Source organism: Rhynchophorus ferrugineus, unplaced genomic scaffold (genome assembly GCF_030347505.1).
Source record: "Rhynchophorus ferrugineus isolate W39M unplaced genomic scaffold, kcgeb_rfMv2 rfM7, whole genome shotgun sequence".
Classification (NCBI taxonomy): domain Eukaryota; kingdom Metazoa; phylum Arthropoda; class Insecta; order Coleoptera; family Curculionidae; genus Rhynchophorus; species Rhynchophorus ferrugineus.
In genome coordinates, this window is record NW_027472586.1 from 2,339,853 (window position 1) to 2,360,217 (window position 20,365).

At 31.1% G+C, this 20,365-nt stretch overlaps 1 long non-coding RNA gene across 3 annotated transcripts; it reads left to right on the plus strand.

The window, feature by feature from the left end:
- Positions 1-1,352: 1,352 nt before the first annotated feature.
- LOC143200170 (uncharacterized) lies at positions 1,353-19,566 on the plus strand. 3 transcript variants are annotated; one of them, XR_013006648.1, is made up of 4 exons: positions 1,353-1,516; positions 1,572-1,696; positions 18,740-18,875; positions 19,209-19,566. It is a non-coding gene; the product is annotated as an uncharacterized LOC143200170 (long non-coding RNA). The 3 variants fall into 3 exon arrangements; XR_013006649.1 differs by lacking the exon at positions 19,209-19,566 and adding an exon at positions 18,927-19,048; XR_013006650.1 differs by lacking the exons at positions 1,353-1,516; positions 1,572-1,696 and adding an exon at positions 18,246-18,617.
- Positions 19,567-20,365: the final 799 nt, after the last annotated feature.

Genomic DNA, 20,365 nt, shown 5'->3' on the forward strand with positions numbered 1-20,365 from the left:
CGCTTTGGAGCGGGTTCATAGTGTGTCGTCCACTCGGATGACTGTCGATTGGACTTCGGAGTGAAATGATGGAGGCATGTTTTATCCATTGTCATATATCGATGCAAGAACTCGGGTTTATTACACTTGATCATCTTCAAATACTGCTCCGAATCATTAACTCGTCGTTGTTTTTGGTCAAAAGTGAGCTCACGTGGCACCCACATTGCACAGGGTTTTCTCATACCCAATATTCGTGAATGATATGATGTACACGTTCAGTTGACGTCTTTAGATTGTCTGCTATTTCATTTAGTTCCAATTTACGGTAATTCAAAATCATATTGAGGATTTCTTTAGTGTTTTCGGTAACAACCTCTTGTGCAGTGGGCGTCCACTGCGTTCGCCGTTTTCCGTGTTCATTTCTCCACGTCTAAACTTAGCATACCATTCCTTGATGGTTGATTTTCTTGGGCTAGTGTCCGGAAACTCGGCATCAAGACAAATTTTTGCTTCAACTGTATTTCTTGGCTTCAAAAAGTTCATTCACAATAACAAAAGTTGTTTCACTCAAAATGCTATAATTCACAAACTAATAATCTGACGGTTGTCCGAAATTTATACACGTATCTTTTGAGGGTTAGGATTAACTAAAAAACATATGGATTTAATTATACTAACGTGTGTCAGGCCGGGGACTTTTCAATTGACCTGTTGAATTATTATAAGTCTAAGTATTATACTCATTCGTATAATAGAGAAGAAAGGAATGCTATTATAAACGCTAAGATAAGAATCAATTGAGATATGACTGTTATAAAAGCAGACGAGTTATTATATGATTATCTATTACCCAGCTATTAATAGTGAAATGCTTCACCGTAATTTGGTTATATCAGCAATGTTTCGGCTTTTGTTCCTTCTTCTTTTCGTGCTGCATGCTGTTGTAGGTTCATTAAATGACACCGAATTAGCGACTTTCAAGAAATATCACGTATCTTCGTCGACGGTAAGCTTGTCATCTATTCTGAAGCAAAATTAGGAGTTTCAATTTTTTAGGGTACATTTGCCAACGTATTATTAACGACATTATAAGTGTTATATGATGTATGTTATAAGTGTCTAATGCTAATTAGTTCATCTGTGATATTAACTACGATTGAGTGGCTGAAGTAAGTTTTGATTGTTTAGTGAGATAGATGATCAGGTGCTCATTAGTCATAAGTCATCAGTAATAAGTAGTAAATCGTGTAGATACAAAGATAACAAGCTATTGAGAAATATTTTTTATAGTTAATTAAGTACAGCACCCGTGAATATAAGAGAAAGTGTATTTCAATATCAACTTCAATAGATTTTTGATCAGTGATCGTTGCTATACAGAGCAAGTAATTCTGACTCTACAGGCTCTAATTTATACCCATCAATTATGCGTCTGCTTTTATTTTTCCTTTTTGTCGTGCTACATGCAGTTGTAGGTTCATTGAATTATACTAGTTTTGTGCATTCTGATAATTATCATGTATCAACATCTACGGTAAGCTTTTATTTATTATTAAATAAATAACAAGGATAACGTTTTAACTTCCTAGGATACTTTTGCCAGTGCTTTTTTTTAGCTGCAAACGAATGGGTTGGACGATGGCAATTGAGGACAGTGGTGAAGCAACTGTGGCTGTGAACAAGATTCTTAATGAAACTTCACATCATGGCGACAGTAATTATATTTTTTTGTATAATTTGAGCAAATAATTTTCTGGGAATCTTACGAAATGTACAGCATTTCTGCTAAGTTCAGAGCGTTTAATATTTTGTTTCGTAGAGCTATTTGTCTTTGTTTTAAGTTCTTTGCCTTAAGCACTTTTTAAAGGTATTACAACATCCGGTATCAGTTCTGGGCTATACGATGTGTGCCGAAATTACACAATTTTGATGTATAATAGTTTATTTTTATGCAATATTTTGATATGATAATGGTTTTCAAACTTGGTAAAAACCTTCTTACGTTTCTTTAAAACGTAATGATGTGATTCTCTCGTAAAGGGTACTAGTATATCGTATAAATGAAAACTAATTAGCCATTTTTAAAATACATTTTCTATCTAGAATTTGGTAGTCATATATCAAGCCTAAAACATGTTGATTATAACTATTTCTACACTTAATTGGTTGGTGGTAATGTAGGTGAAAGTTTCGATCTTTATCAGGAAGATAAAAGACTGACATGACAGGTTTTCCATGAACGTTGACGAATATTTGTTATTCAATAGTCACAATAAACGTTGAGTAATAGTTGACGTGTACTGACTTACGTTGTTACGCACTTGAATATCAATAGAATTTTCATTATGAAGGTTGAGGCCTTGATTTTTCGCTCGAAACCAAATCGGTTTTAGATTAAAAAAAGACCAGCAGGCCACAAGGTCACGGGGTCTATTGAAGTTCATTGACATACGTCGATATTAGCGATAAATGCTTTTGTGTGAATCCTTATCGTCAATAAACCGCTGATTTATTATATATGTTGGTTATTATTGGCCGAATTATCTGTCCTGTAATTATCTAAGAGAGCGTTATGTTAGCTCGCCCAAATTTCTAATAAATATCGGGTTTTAATTTAGTTTTGATCACGTGTTGAACAAGTACGATGTTAGTTGTTATTGAGTTTTGGTTAATTATAGGAAATGTTTTGACAGATGTAATTTGTATAATATCTTTCACTGAAATTCGGTAAATCTTGAACGTGCGTTATCGTCAATTAATTGACCTGTGCCATATATTTTGGTAATTTTCATTCTTGGGAATCGGGGCAAAACCTGGACTGATATTACAGAGTAATTTCCAGTAGATGGCGTACCTTATGCTATATTGTCACGAACATATTTGTTACATAAGTGAACATAAGACATAACACATCTAAGAAACAAGTCAATTGAAAAGTCCCCGGCCTATCATAGTAAAACACATTTTTTTAGCAAAATTGGTTTTTTTCATTCAATATAATTCCCTTCAAGGGTGATATACTAATTATAGCGACCCTCCAACTTTTCGATACCATTTTGTAGTACGATTTGCCCTTCGCTTCAAAATAGGCCTCAGTTTCGGGGACCACCCCTTCATTCGACGAAAATTTCTTCCCAGCGAGCATTCTTTTGTGATCTGAGAACAGGAAATAATCGTTGGCGGTCAGATCTGGAGAATACGGTGGAGGGATAGATTTTTGCTATCATTTTCATTGACTTGTGACACGGTGCATTGCTTTGGTGAAACAGCATTTATTTTTTCTTCAAATGCGGCCATTTTTCGGCGTTTTCGGCCTTCAAACTGTCCAATAACACTATGTAATAGTCGCTGTTGATGGTCTTTCCTTTTTCAAGGTAGTCAATGTAAATTATACCGTTCGCATCCCAAAATACAGACGCCATAACCTTGCCAGTCGACTGTTGCGTCTTCTCACGCTTTGGAGCAGGTTCATCGGGTGCAGTCTACTTGGATGACTATTGATTGGACTTCGGAGTGAAATAATGGAGCCATGTTTCATCCATTGTCACATATCGATGCAAAAACTCGGGTTTATTAAGGTTGGTCATCTTCAAACACTGCTCCAAATCATCTATTTCATTCAATTTCAATTTACTGTAATTCAAAATCTTTTTGCGGATATTTTAAATATTCTCGTCGGTAACAACCCCTTTTGGGCATCTACTGCGTTCACCGTCTTCGGTGCTCATTTCATCATGTCTAAGTTTAGATCAATCCTTGATGGTTGATTTTTCTGGGGCAGTGTCCGGACACTCGGCATCAAGCCAAGCTTTTTCTTCAACTGTAATTTTCCCCTTCAAAAAGTAATATTTTATCAACAAGTGAAATTCCTTTTGATCTATTTTTTTCACACTAACAAAAGTTGCTTCACTCAAAATGCTATTATGAACAAACTAATGATCCGACAGCTGTCAAATTTATACACGCATTTTTTGGGTTTGAGGCAACTGAAAAACATATGGATTTAATTCTAATAGCGCCCTTTATGTGTCAGGCCGAGGACTTTTAAATTGATCTGTTACATTTTCAATAGGTGCATCAGATTTAAACAGAATGATAATATTCTGAACTGAAAGAAATAAGAGCAGGGGTGCCTCTATCTATTTTACACTAGTGATATATCATAACACGAGGTAATTACAATGCGACAATAATATTTGCGGATGATACAGCGCTATTAGCACTGTGTAAATAATCAAATAGCATCCATAAGATTCCACAAGGAAGCCAGGCTACACCTCCATAAAAACCCAGAGGCACTTCAGCTGCTGTATGGATGACACTCTATTCGCAGACTAAAGATGACTAACCCCTGTGAATTTGTGTGATACAACGTGAGTGAAGGGGCGTAAGGTATGAGAACGAGACTATAGGTTATCGCTGGATAGATTATAGTGTGTACATTGTAATAGTTATTGGTAGTAGGAAATTAATGCTTGATCTGGGAATCCAGATTTGTCAGCTAGTGGTCTGTTTTGCGATTGATTCAAATTTTCCCATTATATGTCATAATGGCGATAGATAAGAAAATTAGATGAATTGCTGCTGCGAAACTTTTTCTTAATAATAACTTTTGCAAATCCGTTTGTTTATATTTTCGTGCAATCTGGGGAAAGACGTATTTCACCTCTTCCCTAATTGTACATTTCTCTGAACTGGTAGTCGTCGGAAATTTCACACAAAAACAACGTCTACAAATTTGTGTACAAGATCCGGTGCCCAATAAAACTTCAAGACTAGCGAGACGCGTTATCATCACAAAACTGCCGCTTATCAGTCACGGGAGGTCATGAAAAATCGCAGTGTTTAAATGCTGCGTTTGTTTACTTTGCCTTCATTCAAGAAACCGGTTTCTCAACTGTTCGACCGACCAGACGACGGTGATTAGTGTGTTTTACTACGGTTTATACTCCAACCGCGAAGATGCATTTCACGTTGAACAGATTCTTGGTTTTCCTGGCCGTTATGGGTGCTCTTCACAGTTCCAGCAGCAGACCAACAGCAGAGGTGGACAAGACCCTCTACGAAGTCATATCAAATATCGGTAAAAGCGAGAAAAACCTTCATGTCGAAACTCCGAAAGCCATCGAATACGAGATTATATTGTCCCAAGATGATCCAGTTCAGAAGAAACCTCAAGATTCTGGAACAGAAACGATCAAGTCCACAAAAGACAAGAATCCGAATAGAAAAATCAGTTGTGTGGGTCCAGTCACTCTAATGGCGATGTGTTTCTAGTCATGTAGTTTATTAAAGAGACTGGCGTTTGGTGTGCAGATATGTAAAACTCAAAAAGTATTATTATTTATTATGTTTTAGTTGTTTAATATTGTACATATTATCAAAATTTGTATTCAAATATATATCTAATTTGATTATACCTCTTTATAACGTGTTTTAAATGTATTTTAGAGACCTATTCTTCTCTGTATGTAGTCCTGCAAAAAAATCTATGATTTTAAGAGCTTTTTAGGTTATGTGATGAAATTTTCATGTTCTTTTGGTGTGTTAAGTCCGAAAATGTCTACCTTCTTGTTAAAATACGACACGTTTCTTGCAAAATTGTGTAGCTCTGTTTAGTGACCTCATGAATTAAAATAAAAGAGAATGGACTTGAATAAAATAATTTTAACAAAAAAAGGAACTCACTAAAATTAACAAATAATCAAACTTAGGTTTTTAACATAAAAAAACGTTTTAAAATAAAATATGTATATAATAATCGTTGTAATAACTAAATAAAAATAAACAAATACCTTATTTAACCTATTTATCACACATATGTTTTAAAAATATATTTCAAAGTCTCCTTTTAGCAACTAGGGGTTTTTCCGGGCTCGACCTACAGTAACATGGGGTCTGAACCACGGTCGTCGGCATTAAGCCTACCGACTGGCTAGTGGCCGACTTGGAAAATCATCCCAGAAGACATCCGGTCTTACCCAGCCTGGTTACTGGCGTGACTGGGATCGTTTTCCTTGTCGAATATTACACTTTTGCTTAGGACAATCACAAATATTAAACAATCATAAACATAAATTCACGAGCATGCTCCAGCAAGATACGAACTCGCGACTATCGCAACAGTAGTTGGACAGTCCAGTCGCCTTTACCACTGCGTCAACCAATCCAAGGTGCCGATGTATTTTCTATTCTACTATATACACACAATTTAGCTTAATGCGTCTAATATCTGGTCCTATGGAAACACATTCCTTCCAGAAAGTTGGAAGTGATTTTAAAAATTGATCCACACACCTGCTACCCATGATCTTCATCTATTAATTTGCGAATAATTAATTCCAAATTAATGTTTCTTTAGGGTATATGGAATCACTTACTAGAAAGAAACTATCCAGAAATATAAAAAAATCTGGTGAAGCTTTAAGGGTTCTTTTTGAGGAATTTATCAAAATGCACTGAGCTGTATTAATATTAGTCTTAAATGCTTTTATGAAATCTACTGGATATTATTTCCCATATTATATTCGTTTTCAGTATACCAAAACGCCCAAAAGTTTTTATTTCCTCTTAAAAGGAACAAAAGCCGCTTTTGTTTATTAACAATAATTTTTTTCCAATGTTGTATCGCGATATCAATTAATATTAATGATGTTATCGTTAAAATATACAAATGTTTACGACAAGGTTCAGTGGGTCGTCTGTCCATCTAGAGATACTTCTTATGCAATCCGAAAGGATGGTTTATGGCAACTGAAAATTTGTTGGGGATCTTATCTCCATTGGCCATCCTTGTATTTTTATTTACGGTGACGAATAATAATTGAAGATGTCGTAATGTGAAACTGCGTATTTGTTTTTAAAGAAAAGGATTAATACTCCGATACTTAACGATATTTTATCCATAAAATTTGACAAGCATTGTTATCTCTCGGATAAAGATGAAACGTTTAAAATATACGTATCTTGGGCTGAAAGAAACGAAAACATATATTAAATTGCTTTAATTTGTACAAGTTTAAAGATATTTGACATAAACAGAAATTAACTCATTTCTTGAAAACATAATTTTCAGTGTATTACTAAGAAACTAAGAATGATATTAAAATCGCTTTAGCACACATCAGATTCAACACAAAATTCTTTATATGTCCCTATATTTTCAGTGAGTTGACATTATTTGAACGAAAATTGTAGCAAGAAATATGAAAATAGCAAAAAACGCAAATTTTCACGTACATCATAGAAATCCACTAATTTTTTAAAATTACACTTTTCATTATATAACTTGAAAACTAAAGGTTACATAAACATAATTATACAACCATCTAATTTAGCGCTAAATTAGATAAAATTAGTAAAATTCTTTACAATCCGCGACATTTTCATTAAATTTCGACCATTCTAACGAGAATGGAAACAAAAAACTTGAAAATGATCAAAAATCGCGAATTTTCACGACTATATATATGGAAAAAGTGCCAACAAATTTTAGCTCTGGGATGGAGCTGAAACTCTGAAAATATACTTATTTTGTGTTGAAAGAAACGAAAATCCGGGTTAAATTACTCTTGAATTTATAGTTTTTAAGATATATGATATAAATCAAAGTCCACTAATTTCTTAAGATTACACTTTTCAATATATAACTTGAAAACTAAAGGTTGTATAAAAATAATTATACAACCATCTAATTCAGCGCAAAATTCTTTACAATCTCTGAAATTTTCATTAAATTGCGATCATTCTAACGAGAATGGAAACAAAAAACTTGAAAATGATCAAAAATCGCGAATTTTCACGACTATATATATGGAAAAAGTGCCAAAAAATTTTAGCTCTGGGATGGAGCTGAAACTCTGAAAATATACTTATTTTGTGTTGAAAGAAACGAAAATCCGGGTTAAATTACTCTTGAATTTATAGTTTTTAAGATATATGATATAAATCAAAGTCCACTAATTTCTTAAGATTATACTTTTCAATATATAACTTGAAAACTAAAGGTTGTATAAAAAAAATTATACAACCATCTAATTCAGCGCAAAATTCTTTACAATCCCTGAAATTTTCAATAAATTGCGATCATTCTAACAAAAATGGTAACAAAAAACTTGAAAATGATCAAAAATCGCAAATTTTCATGACTATATTTATGGAAAAATTGCCAAAAAATTTTTGCTCTGGGATGCAGCTGAAACTCTGAAAATATACTTATTTTGTGTTGAAAGAAACGAAAATCTGGGTTAAATTACTCTTGAATTTATAGTTTTTAAGATATATGATATAAATCAAAGTCCACTAATTTCTTAAGATTATACTTTTCAATATATAACTTGAAAACTAAAGGTTGTATAAAAATAATTATACAACCATCTAATTCAGCGCAAAATTCTTTACAATCTCTGAAATTTTCAATAAATTGCGATCATTCTAACAAAAATGGTAACAAAAAACTTGAAAATGATCAAAAATCGCAAATTTTCACGACTATATATATGGAAAAAGTGCCAAAAAATTTTAGCTCTGAGATGGAGCTGAAACTCTGAAAATATACTTATTTTGTGTTGAAAGAAACGAAAATCCGGGTTAAATTACTCTTGAATTTATAATTTTTAAGATATGTGACTTAAATCAAAGTCCACTAATTTCCTAAGATTATACTTTTCAATATATAACTTGAAAACTAAAGGTTGTATAAAAATAATTATACAACCATCTAATTCAGCGCAAAATTCTTTACAATCTCTGAAATTTTCATTAAATTGCGATTATTCTAACAAAAATGGTAACAGAAAACTTGAAAATGATCAAAAATCGTAAATTTTCACGACTATATATATGGAAAAAGTGCCAACAAATTTTAGCTCTGGGATAGAGCTGAAACTCTGAAAATATACTTATTTTGTGTTGAAAGAAACGAAAATCCGGGTTAAGTTACTCTTGAATTTATAGTTTTTAAGATATATGATATAAATCAAAGTCCACTAATTAAGATTATACTTTTCAATATATAACTTGAAAACTAAAGGTTGTATAAAAATAATTATACAACCATCTAATTCAGCGCAAAATTCTTTACAATCTCTGAAATTTTCATTAAATTGCTATCATTCTAACGAGAATGGAAACAAAAAACTTGAAAATGATCAAAAATCGCGAATTTTCACGACTGATATGGAAAAAGTGCTAAAAAATTTTAGCTCTAGGATGGAGCTGAAACTCTGAAAATATACTTATTTTGTGTTGAAAGAAACGAAAATCCGGGTTAAATTACTCTTGAATTTATAGTTTTTAAGATATATGATATAAATCAAAATGCACTAATTTTTTAAAATTATACTTTTAATTGCATAAATTAAAAACTGAGTGTTATATAATCATTCGATTCATGGTAATATTATCTATAATTTCTCTAATTTTTTTTAAGCTTCGGTTATTTTACATAATTAACGGCTAAAAAACTGAGAATAGCAAAAATGACACCTTTTCCAGTCTGTTAAAGATAAGATCTCAGAATATATGTTATATATTTTGAGGCGAAATAAACGAAAATCCATATTATATTGTTTTAGAACCTATATTTCTTATCTGACATAAACAGAAATACACACATTCTTCGAAATATACTTTTTATTGCATAACTTATTAAAATTATTTTTTGTAAAAATATTCTAGAACATTACTACCAAACCATGTGACACAAGGCATGTTGTTATCTGTACATTGTACATCAGGACATTGTAACTAAATTAAGAATAATTAAACAAAGTAGGGTAAAATATTTATGCTTAGGCTCTGTCTCCAAAATACAAGGTAAAGTAAAATTAATTAACTATTTAATTTTCATCCTCCGCATTTCGGATTTATATTATTTACTTCTTTTTATTTCTATTTTTTATGCGAGTTAGATAGAATATTTAACGTAGTTAGACTAAAGAAAACAAAAAAGTATATACCGAAGTGTTTTTGGTATATTAGATTAATTATTAGGTATCTATTTAATCATTAAGTATTTGTGATAAAAAATTGAGTTATAACTGCGATGAATAATACTCGAAAATATATCTGTTGAAATTGGCGAAAAATTGTTTTGTTATTATATATTATATTTATAAATTATAATTAAAATATCCGTAATTCCTCTTTTACACATAACCAAAATATATACAAGACCACTACAATTAATTAAGTCATCTGTAAGTTATTTGAATCTTATTCTTCGAAAACGTACTCTTCAGTGTATAACTCGAGAACTAAAGGTTATATAAAAATGATTATACCACCATTTGATTCAACGTAAAGTACTTCATATTTTCATTAAAACATGATTATTTCAGAGGAAATTTTCTTACATGAGTTTGAGAAAAGAAAATATTGAGAAAGACACTATGAACTAATTTTGAATGATTTGTAAAATATGGTTTAAATTTGCGAACTAAATTTAATAAAATAGTTTTGTTAGCGTACTATGTGAATTACACGAAAGTCTTATATAGATGAAGCTTGAAACTAAATGAGTATTTTAGTATTTAAAAGGCTTTGGGTATCCCTCCATTATTATTTGAGTGCAAGAAATGTTTATAATTTATACATCTTGACTTGTAACTTCTTTCAAAAAAACAGGAAATATTATATTTTAACGTCAATTCCTTTTACCAAACTTGTTATGTAAAAATGTCAAAATTTCTTTTTAACGATTATCTAAAATCTAATTTCGTTATCTTGAATAGGTAGATTTGATATGCTTTTTTTGGGATTGGATTGAGATAACAAAAATGGATTTTAAGGCATAGGTGTTAGTGGTTAGTGGTTTAGGGGTAACTTTCATCAAAATTATTTCGTTTTTAATAGCAAAAATATATTACAGAATCTTTTTTATGAAAAAATAGCTTAATATATAAGAAAATAAATGAAATAAATAAACAATTAGTTATATAAAAATTATAATAAATTTTTGGGCAAAAAAATCTTATATAAGATACGGTACAAATAATACTATAAAAATAATGGGACACTAAAGTGTAAAAAATTGCCAATCAAAAGCATCTTGCCATAAGTGTTACAGGACCAATACAGTTTGTCTTTTTATACTTCACAGGGTTTTCGCTGGTCTTTGTTGTGGTGGCATCCATGGTTGACTCACTTTTAGGGGTTTGACGAACTAATACATCACCATTGGTATGGTTTTCCGTAAAGACAACTTCATATAGATCACTTGTACTTGAATCAGCGGTTATATTACCATTTCTGGTGATTATTTCGTATATTGTTTTATCTAGTTCTGTCACAGGCTTGCAGTAGATGTTGCTGGCGACCATTATCACTAACACAGCACACGTAACGACGTTAACGAAGAACATATCGTTCGACATTACACTAATACAATCTCTTCACTTGAGGCACACGGTACTCTTGAATGAATTGGAACTAAACATGCGTTAAATTTATTTAATACCGTTGAATTTTTAACGACCTTTCCTGACTATGATAACACGTATACTTGATGATGATAAAGCGACTGGTTCTTCTTCGTTTGAGCGGTAGAATTTTCATATTTAATTCATGTTACCGCCTATTTCTACGTAATTATGCTTATCAAAAAATTATAATTCGAAATAGACGTTGAGATATATAATTTGTTTATAAGATGTCAAGTTTGGGGTAAATTTTCACCAAATTAACGTCATATAGAAATTCCAAGCCCCGAAAAGGTTTTCCGAAAAGTTATTTTGGTTTAGAATTGTAAAAAGTCACTTAAACCTTTGGAATAAACCTGTAAATAAAGAAAATATTGATAATACAGTTTATTTTTCATTAAAATGTCTTTGAATGATTTTGTACAACGCCTGATCACTTTGGATGAGACTTAGCTCAACCATTATGATTCTAAATCTAAGTAAGCTATTAAAAAGTGACGATTACAAACGATTTTGTATTCTTAGATCAGGTAAAAAGTGTTAACGTATTTTTTTTTTTTGATGAAAATGGATTTTGCTCGTGGATTATCTAAACAACAAACTCTGCTTATTATCATAACATTTTTCTGCTCAATCTGCGCAAAAAATCATAAAAAATACCGGGTGTACAAAAGAAAATTACTGTGTTTTGGCAAGGTAAATCATTTGCGTTCACAGTTCGAAGAATCGTTAGTAAAACCAGTGACTAAAATGATTATTTAGTCTGAGGCTTCCCTTAAGCTTATTCTTTGAAAAATGAGGTTTATAAGTAGGAGCTTCAAGAGAATGAAACCGTTCTTGAAGGGTGTTTTGAAAAAATGTATACTTGTTACAATGGATGGTGTAAAATACCCTGGTACCTAAATTTTAAATCAGTTTTTCTTAAAATTACTTTTAGTAATATGGTTTTATTACTGAGACATAATAACACAGTTATATTCATCTAATGATATTGATGTGGGCTTTAAAAACCATAGTAAAAGAATTGTGTGAACAATCGCCATCCATCTGTTCTGGTGCACATTGGTAACTGTTAGAATATAAAAGAAAAATAGTCGTATTGATTTTCCTCGATCTATATTTTTACATATTTCCTTAAACCCTCTGCTTAGAAAATGAAATAAAATGCACTGAAAGCTGCATTGTAACAAGCTAGTCATATAATATCAGATTGTCAAATTTTATGTGTTTTATTTGATGGGTTCAAACTCTCTGCAAGGCTTGCAGTTTGTGTCACATGGAACAAAGTCCCCATTTTAAAATGGAATAAGCACTGAGGAAATGAAGGTCGCTCAGTTTTCAGGATATTTTATTTTCTGGACATAAAAATGAAAGTGACTGCATAAAAATTTATGGATTATATAGCTTTCATAATATATTTTTTGAAATAACATACAAAAATTGGCAAGACTTATTTCAGGTTTATCTTACTAGATGGTCAATAACTGTGTGACCGTGTGCGTAGAAATTTTATTAAAAAATCGACTAGATTATTTAACCTACAAGGCATACATCGACCACAAATCGGTTTTGAAGTATTTACATGATAGTGGATAACAAAATAAGGTCAATACTTGGGTTCGACATGATTTAACACTGAAAAATATGGATTAACACGGTACAGGAGAAGATTCTCAGCTTCAGCTTCACAGCTTCATCTTCACAGCTTCAGTTTCACAGATTCAGCTTCACAGCTTCAGATTCACATTATCATTCCATGAGTGATTGGGGGGCTATTAAAGTTATTTTCTCATAATTATTATTGTTTATCATCGTTTATAGGTATCAGTGTTACTTCCACAATGTATAAAATATTAGGAATGAATAAAAGATTTCGAACTCTTTGCGAAAGAGTAGTCACAAGTATTTAACAATGTTTAGGAAAATTAGGTTAAAATAACTGTGACTCACAAGTCAGACGCGAAAAACCATTCAACTGAACATTGTTTTTCATAAATAATAAGAAGTGGCTCACAGACTATTTCAAAATATTTAGAGGCGTAGTTGCGCTAATATTATTAAAGGTAAACACCAAATGTTTTCAAAATTGAACCTGTACCGAGGTGCTCAATAAGTACACGGAGATAACTATTGGTTTTACTTGTAAAAATGACTTCGTTTCTGACTATATATTGCTGCATTTTCAATTTTCCTCTACATTACCTTTTGCTTGATAAAAATATTTTACCGAGATCACATTTTTTCAGCATAAAAAGAGACAGAAATCAAAGAGGGCTAAATGTGACGAATTAGCCGGATAGTTAAAGATTCATTCGATTTCACTCTAGATTTTTCGAGCTGTTCTTGACGAAAAAATACCTTTTTATTTTGTTAACGGTAAATTTTGCTGTTTGAAGGTAAATGACAAATAATGTGAACAAAACTTGCTGTATATGAAGTTAAATTAACTCCGATGCTTTTATGAAAGATGAAGTACTAAATTTAAATATATATCTCAACTGTAGTTCCGAGTCTATAGAGTCCGCTTAATTAAAACTAAATTATACTTAATTGTTACTGGAACTTAATCATCTTACTTCTAATAACTCGAAATTATTATCCCACAAATGTCGTTAATTTTACATAATATATACCGCGTGATATAAGACCGTTTCTGACTGAATCGTCGGCAATTTTAAAGACAATCTCCATCCTTAAATACATATTTGTCTTCCGCTAGGAGAAGGAAATTCAATATGACACGAAGGGCCAATTTCTTTGAGTAAACTTGAACAGCGTTTAGCTTTATAGTTCATAGGCTTAACTGATTTTAGGGATTCAGGCTTTATATCTGCGTGATTAGATTGTAAAATATTGTTAAATGAATGAACACGATTGTGAATATGTATATATGTATACAAAAATTTTAATATTTATGACAAGATAATGTAATAAGTTTGAGGAAAATTTAATTTAGGTAAAAATAATGGATACCAAGAAAAGTCCAGATGGCTCTGTGTGAATTCACAGAATAATGACTGAGTATTCAATTGAGAATCATTGCTGAAGCGAACACTGGCGTTAAGGAAGGTGCATTTGGTGGGACTGGAAAGGTGTTGTTAATCATGAGCTGCTCTAACTTGAATTTGAAACTTAACAACCAGAACTGGGGATTGGAAAAACTAGATAATACACATCTTAAGTATTTTGGCAAACGATTGGCTGATAAACTTTAATGCATTTGTTGTATAACCCGGACCTAGTTCTGTCTGACTACTATTTGTTTCTATCTCTGCAAAAATTATGGTTATTGAACAATGTCTTTTTTTTGTTGACAAAGGATCTTTTTTTATAGATAGCGTTTGATTTAGCATTAATTTTATTAATTAATTAACTGAACAGTTTTCACTAGTAGTTTTACCAGCAGTACTTTCGTTTTCAAAAATAAATCGTTATATTATAGACAGTTATAGATATAGTCAGATAGATAGGACGTTTATTGGGATATTATTCTTATTTTAAACTTGTGTTTCGTCAGTAGTGGTTTGTATATATCTTAAAAATAGTGATATTGATTAAGATTCACTGGAAATTTGATACTCAGTGTTATTTACTGACTTACTAACAGTTTTTACCGACCACTAATGTTAATTTGCTACAAAAACAATAATGAAGCTACATGAACTTTTATCGTTATGAAATTCGAACAAGCAATCTTTAAAATACATTTTTTTCATAAAAAATCAAACGATCAAAGACTATGGGAAGTTTGAAGATGTCTGATGGACCACTTGTTCGGATCTTGGTTGGTACAAAGTTCTGAAAGTCTCAAGAGGTGAGAAAGTTGATCGAAAATTGTTCCACTACCAAGCCAGCATATTTCTATCCGCACGGTGTTGCCATGTTGCCTTAAAGGTGGGAAAAATTGATGAAAATAGTTTCGTTAGTATATATTCTACTGGTTTTTCCCACAAATACAATTTTTGAAGTAAGAACAACGCAGTATTCTCAAAAATATTTAATTTTCTTGCAGCCAAACTTCACTAAATATTAATATACGTAGCATACAATTAAAAATAATTTGGATTATTTACATATTCATTTGATGAGGTACCTAGTATACCCAGAAATGTTACGTTTCGTTCTATTTCAATGGTGTTAATTTTTTTTTGGGGAGAAAATCGAACCGAAATTACAAAATAACAGGGCTCTACTAGGCCAATCGAATGTGATTACTCTATTTGCATTTCAAATGGCTGGAAACGAACTCAGCGGGGGCTTATTCCCGAGCCCCAAAGAGCGAATCTCGTCTACTATAAAACTAGAAATTTGTCAACCGAAGTTGAAACAATTGCTTTCATTCCATTACGTTAAGGACGGCCGCTTGTGGTTCGAGACCAATCCTAGTGTTGTTAAATGGATGGAAGGATATCATTGGATGTATTGTGTGTACAAATATGATTTCGCCTTAATGTGATGGAAGGCTTATTCTTATTTGTTACCATATTCGTAATTTTGGAGATATAGTCCTTGCATTAAAACAACCAGTGCTCGTTATCAAAATATATAAGGTTAGAATGTTGCAATGTTGCCGTATCAAATTTAAGTTTTGTTTTTTTTTGAACAAAAATAAAGTTATAAAGCATTATTTATCATTACAGCACATCTGATGCATTTATTAGTGAAGTAATTAAACTGCAGTAGATTAAACAGCCACGATAGTTCGCAGGTTAGATTTGTTTTGTTTATTATTATATTTACATTGAACTCCTTTCCACATCATCTATGAGGTAGAGTTCTAGGCGCGTTTTTATGTAGTGGTATCCCCTAGAGACCTAGTTCACCTAATTAGAAATTGTATATACAAGTACTATATTTCATAATGAATTCTTGTTATCTTTGTTCCTGTGTTTCCTTGTTAAATCATTTTGATATCACTACATTTGTAATCTGTAGCAAAAATTACAGACATATCTATGCACAAAAGCCATTCATACTCTATAGTACGATTTTCTACAATTATCGTATATATATATTATAGACTCATCTTTAGTTGTTTCATTTTATATCTGTGTTTGTAATTGTCAGCATTAGGTTATAAGCGCACAACAGGAAACTTTCATCCAGATACAGAATCACTGTTCAGGCCAATTCTAATCCATCGAACGCTTGTTCACCGTTCCCATCATTTGACAACTTTATATATTTTCTCGTCCATGGCAACGTTCGGAAAACGTTTCAGGAGCTCCTGCAACAACCAGCGTACTCACCAGACATAGCGCCTTTTGATTGGCACTTGCGTAAGAAGTTACTGGATAAATGAGTGAACCGCTTCGAAAGACGACGTCATTTATTCAACATAGTACCGCAATTTTGACAGAAAGATCGGACAATTCATTGGAAATTCGTTGCCATTATCAGTACCATTATTGATCGATTCATTCATTTATCGATACTATTATTTGTCAGTACCATGATCCATCAGCGTGATTAATAAGCTGCGCTATTAGCTGCCAGTAATATTAACTGTTACTATCATTATATTTCATTATTACTTGATATTTGATATATATCAATACTTGATGATAATGATACTTGTTATATTTCATGTATATTTTTAATTGTATACTCGTCATTGGAAATTGCTTGCTCAGATACGTTTTCGTTGAGTTTTCAGAACTGTTACCCGAGAATTTGCTTCATTTAATTTGCCTTTTATTATGCAAGTAGCTTTTAGAACACTTGTCTTGATGTCTGCTTTTATTTGTTTGAGATGTTAATTTGTTTCATATTGATTTACTTAAATATAATGTAGATTTTACGCCTTGGTTTTGAAATTAGCACTACAGTAGCTGTTTTAGTATTTATGCTTGATCTCTAATTCTATTTGATTTATTTAAATATACATTTCTATTTTACGGCTCATTACATATTTTCAACTTGATCTAAAATCAAAGAGGTTGATTTATAAGACAATTATAAAGCCAATTTGGACCTATGGGGTGCAAATATGGGGTTGCACTAAAATTTAAATCAACTAGTCATCCAACTCTGTCAAAACAAGGTTGTTCGATTGATTACCAATGCTTATCGCTACGTAACCAACGAAGAACTGGAAATAAAATGGAGAATTGCAAAGTTATCCAAGATTTGGCCTGGAAACACGAAAGAAGATTATTAAATCATACTAGCGTGGAAGCAATACAACTGTTAGACAGCGAGTGTCAGGAGATTGAAGCAAATCAGACCATACGAACTTATATAAAGTGTATATCTTTAGTGTAAACTATGGTTATAAGTTATTATAATTATATAATTGTAGAATACATATTGATGTATTTTCTCGCACTCGTCTTGCTTGTTAATTAATCCAAGTACCAATGAAATGTAGTAATAAATTAATTTATAATTAAGATTGTACTAAGTGTATCTAATAAAGATGTTATAAAAAATTGTATATTTTGCCCTATAACTTTTTTTTTGTGAATATAGAATTTCTCAAAACCTTATAATTCAAATTATAAGAATAAACAATTCTAGCATGAACATTTGGTAATGATTTTGACCAAAAATCGTTCACCTTCGATGAAAACCGTCGCGCAACTCAACCAGAAGTTACACCATCTTTATAAAAACTCATGAAAAATACGAGACGTCCTATTTTGTCGAGAAGCAGACCTTTGACTCCCCAGTTAACGACTTATCATCTATTTTTTTGCACATTAGTTCTCTGTGTATTAAAAATAAGTGATTAATAATAAATTTGGCTGATGAAATCACAAATGGGGTGGCATCAGCCCGTTTTTAATTATAACTAATGACCTAATATTATTTATAGAACGCATTTAAAGATTTTGCACATGTTTGTTTTGTCTTGCGCGGTTGTAAAGCGTGTTTTTGTCCTTTTTTCACCTTTCCGAGAAAACAATTCCGAAAACTTTCAGTTTATTGTACCAAATAAGTTGGCGTAAAGCTGTAAGCCGACTGAACTTATCTAGAATATTATAATAACTTAAAATTCGTATAATTTTAAAACTAATAACAACAAAATTCGAAAAATATCGCAATTTGACATATTATCAAACATATAGTTGTGCTTTTTGTGTACTAAAGTTGGCCAGGCTGATACATTCGTAATACGTAGTTGTATGTAGCTATAATTTCGAAAATGGAGTCCAAAATATTTAATGAAGATGTGGAATTATGTCAGTATAATGTAATTGCTTGAGTTCAGTGGTGAGTTTCTAGTATTTTTGAAATACAGAATATTTTATTTGCTTAAAAGTATCTTTATATTATATTGATGTATGAATTCTTCATTTGTTAGGTATTTATTTAATTTTTTATCAATATTTTAGGTTTTGTTGTTTTCCATGTTGGCCAATACGGTTCCTGATTAATGTATTTTCGTTTCTTTGCAATAATTTATACCATGACATTGTTTAGTGAGAAAATATATGGAAAAATGTGTGTGGCAGAAGGAAATAAAAAAAGGTAAAATTATAATAAAAGGTATTAATAGTATTTACAACAATATATCTTCAGTTAGTTAAGCCAGTAAATGATTTAAGAAGAAAATCTTTCTTTAACTGTGTAATTGTAATGCACCATTCATGGTTTGACGTTTATAGTGTGTGTACATCTCAAATTTTTTTGTTAGAATCGAACCTATAGCAAAATGGAATATAAAAAATACAAAAAGAAATTATATGTTACCAAAATGTAGTCGATATTTTGGAACCTACTTTGGAATCAATACAAAATAGATCTTACACATTGCTTTACAGGTTAATGTATTTTATGTATAAATAATAATATGTATAACAGTTTTAGAGTGTATCAATACTTGAGGTTATTGATAGCAAAGAAGTTGTTGGAGTTGACGATATTCAAAGATGTAGGATCAGATATGGCGATACCATTAATATTGCTGAAGCAACATTAATTTTGGATGAAAAGTATATAAAAGTACACGAATGAGTCGATCTCACAATGATCTTTCAGAAGAATTAGTTATTAAACATTTCTGTAGCAAAGGTATCTTGTGATAGCAACAAATAGCAGCAGGTAACTCTTTCAAATAGCCGATGATAATGATATGCATTGAGACACATTGTATATAAAAAAGTTAGATTTTATATACGTCATCAAATACATGTTCTTTTTTTTAAATAAATATAATTCGTCATAAATATTTTTACTATTTTGTTGATCCAATTTTATTAGGAACATTTTAGAACTATAGATTTATAGGAATCTGATTTTTTTAATTGGTGTTTTTATCTTCATTTGAGTAAAATAACAGTTGAATTTTGATGGTATAATATTATGGAAAATTATTATTTTATTGCTTTCTTCATATATCAGAACAAAATTATACCAATTTATTTGGATAAATAAATAAGCTAGATGTAAAATAAATATATAAGGAAGAATACAGGTCATATTACTTATGATTTTTGTCATCCACAGTTTAATATTCTGTCAAAAATATGTGTATCTATAATAGTTTTGAGTTATCAGTATAATATTTTTTTAAAGACAACTTTAATTGAGCTAACCAATGATTCCATCATTAAAATTGCTAAAGAAATCTATTTTGGATGAAAGGTGTATAAAAGTATATCAATGATTCGATCTCACAATGATCTTTCAGAAGAATTAGTTATTAAATATATCTGCAGCAAAGGTGTCTTATGGTAGCAATAAATTGCAGCAGGTAACTCTTTCAAATAGTCGATGATAATGATATGCATTCAGACACATTGTATATAAGAGAGCTAGATTTTATATACGTCATCAAATACATGTTCTTTTTTTAAATAATTATAATTCGTCATAAATATTTTTACTATTTTGTTGATCCAATTTTGTTAGGAATATTTTAGAACTATAGATTTATAGGAATTAGATTTTCTTAATTGGTGTTTTTATCTTCATTTGAGTAAAATAACGGTTGAATTTTGATGGTATAATATTACGGA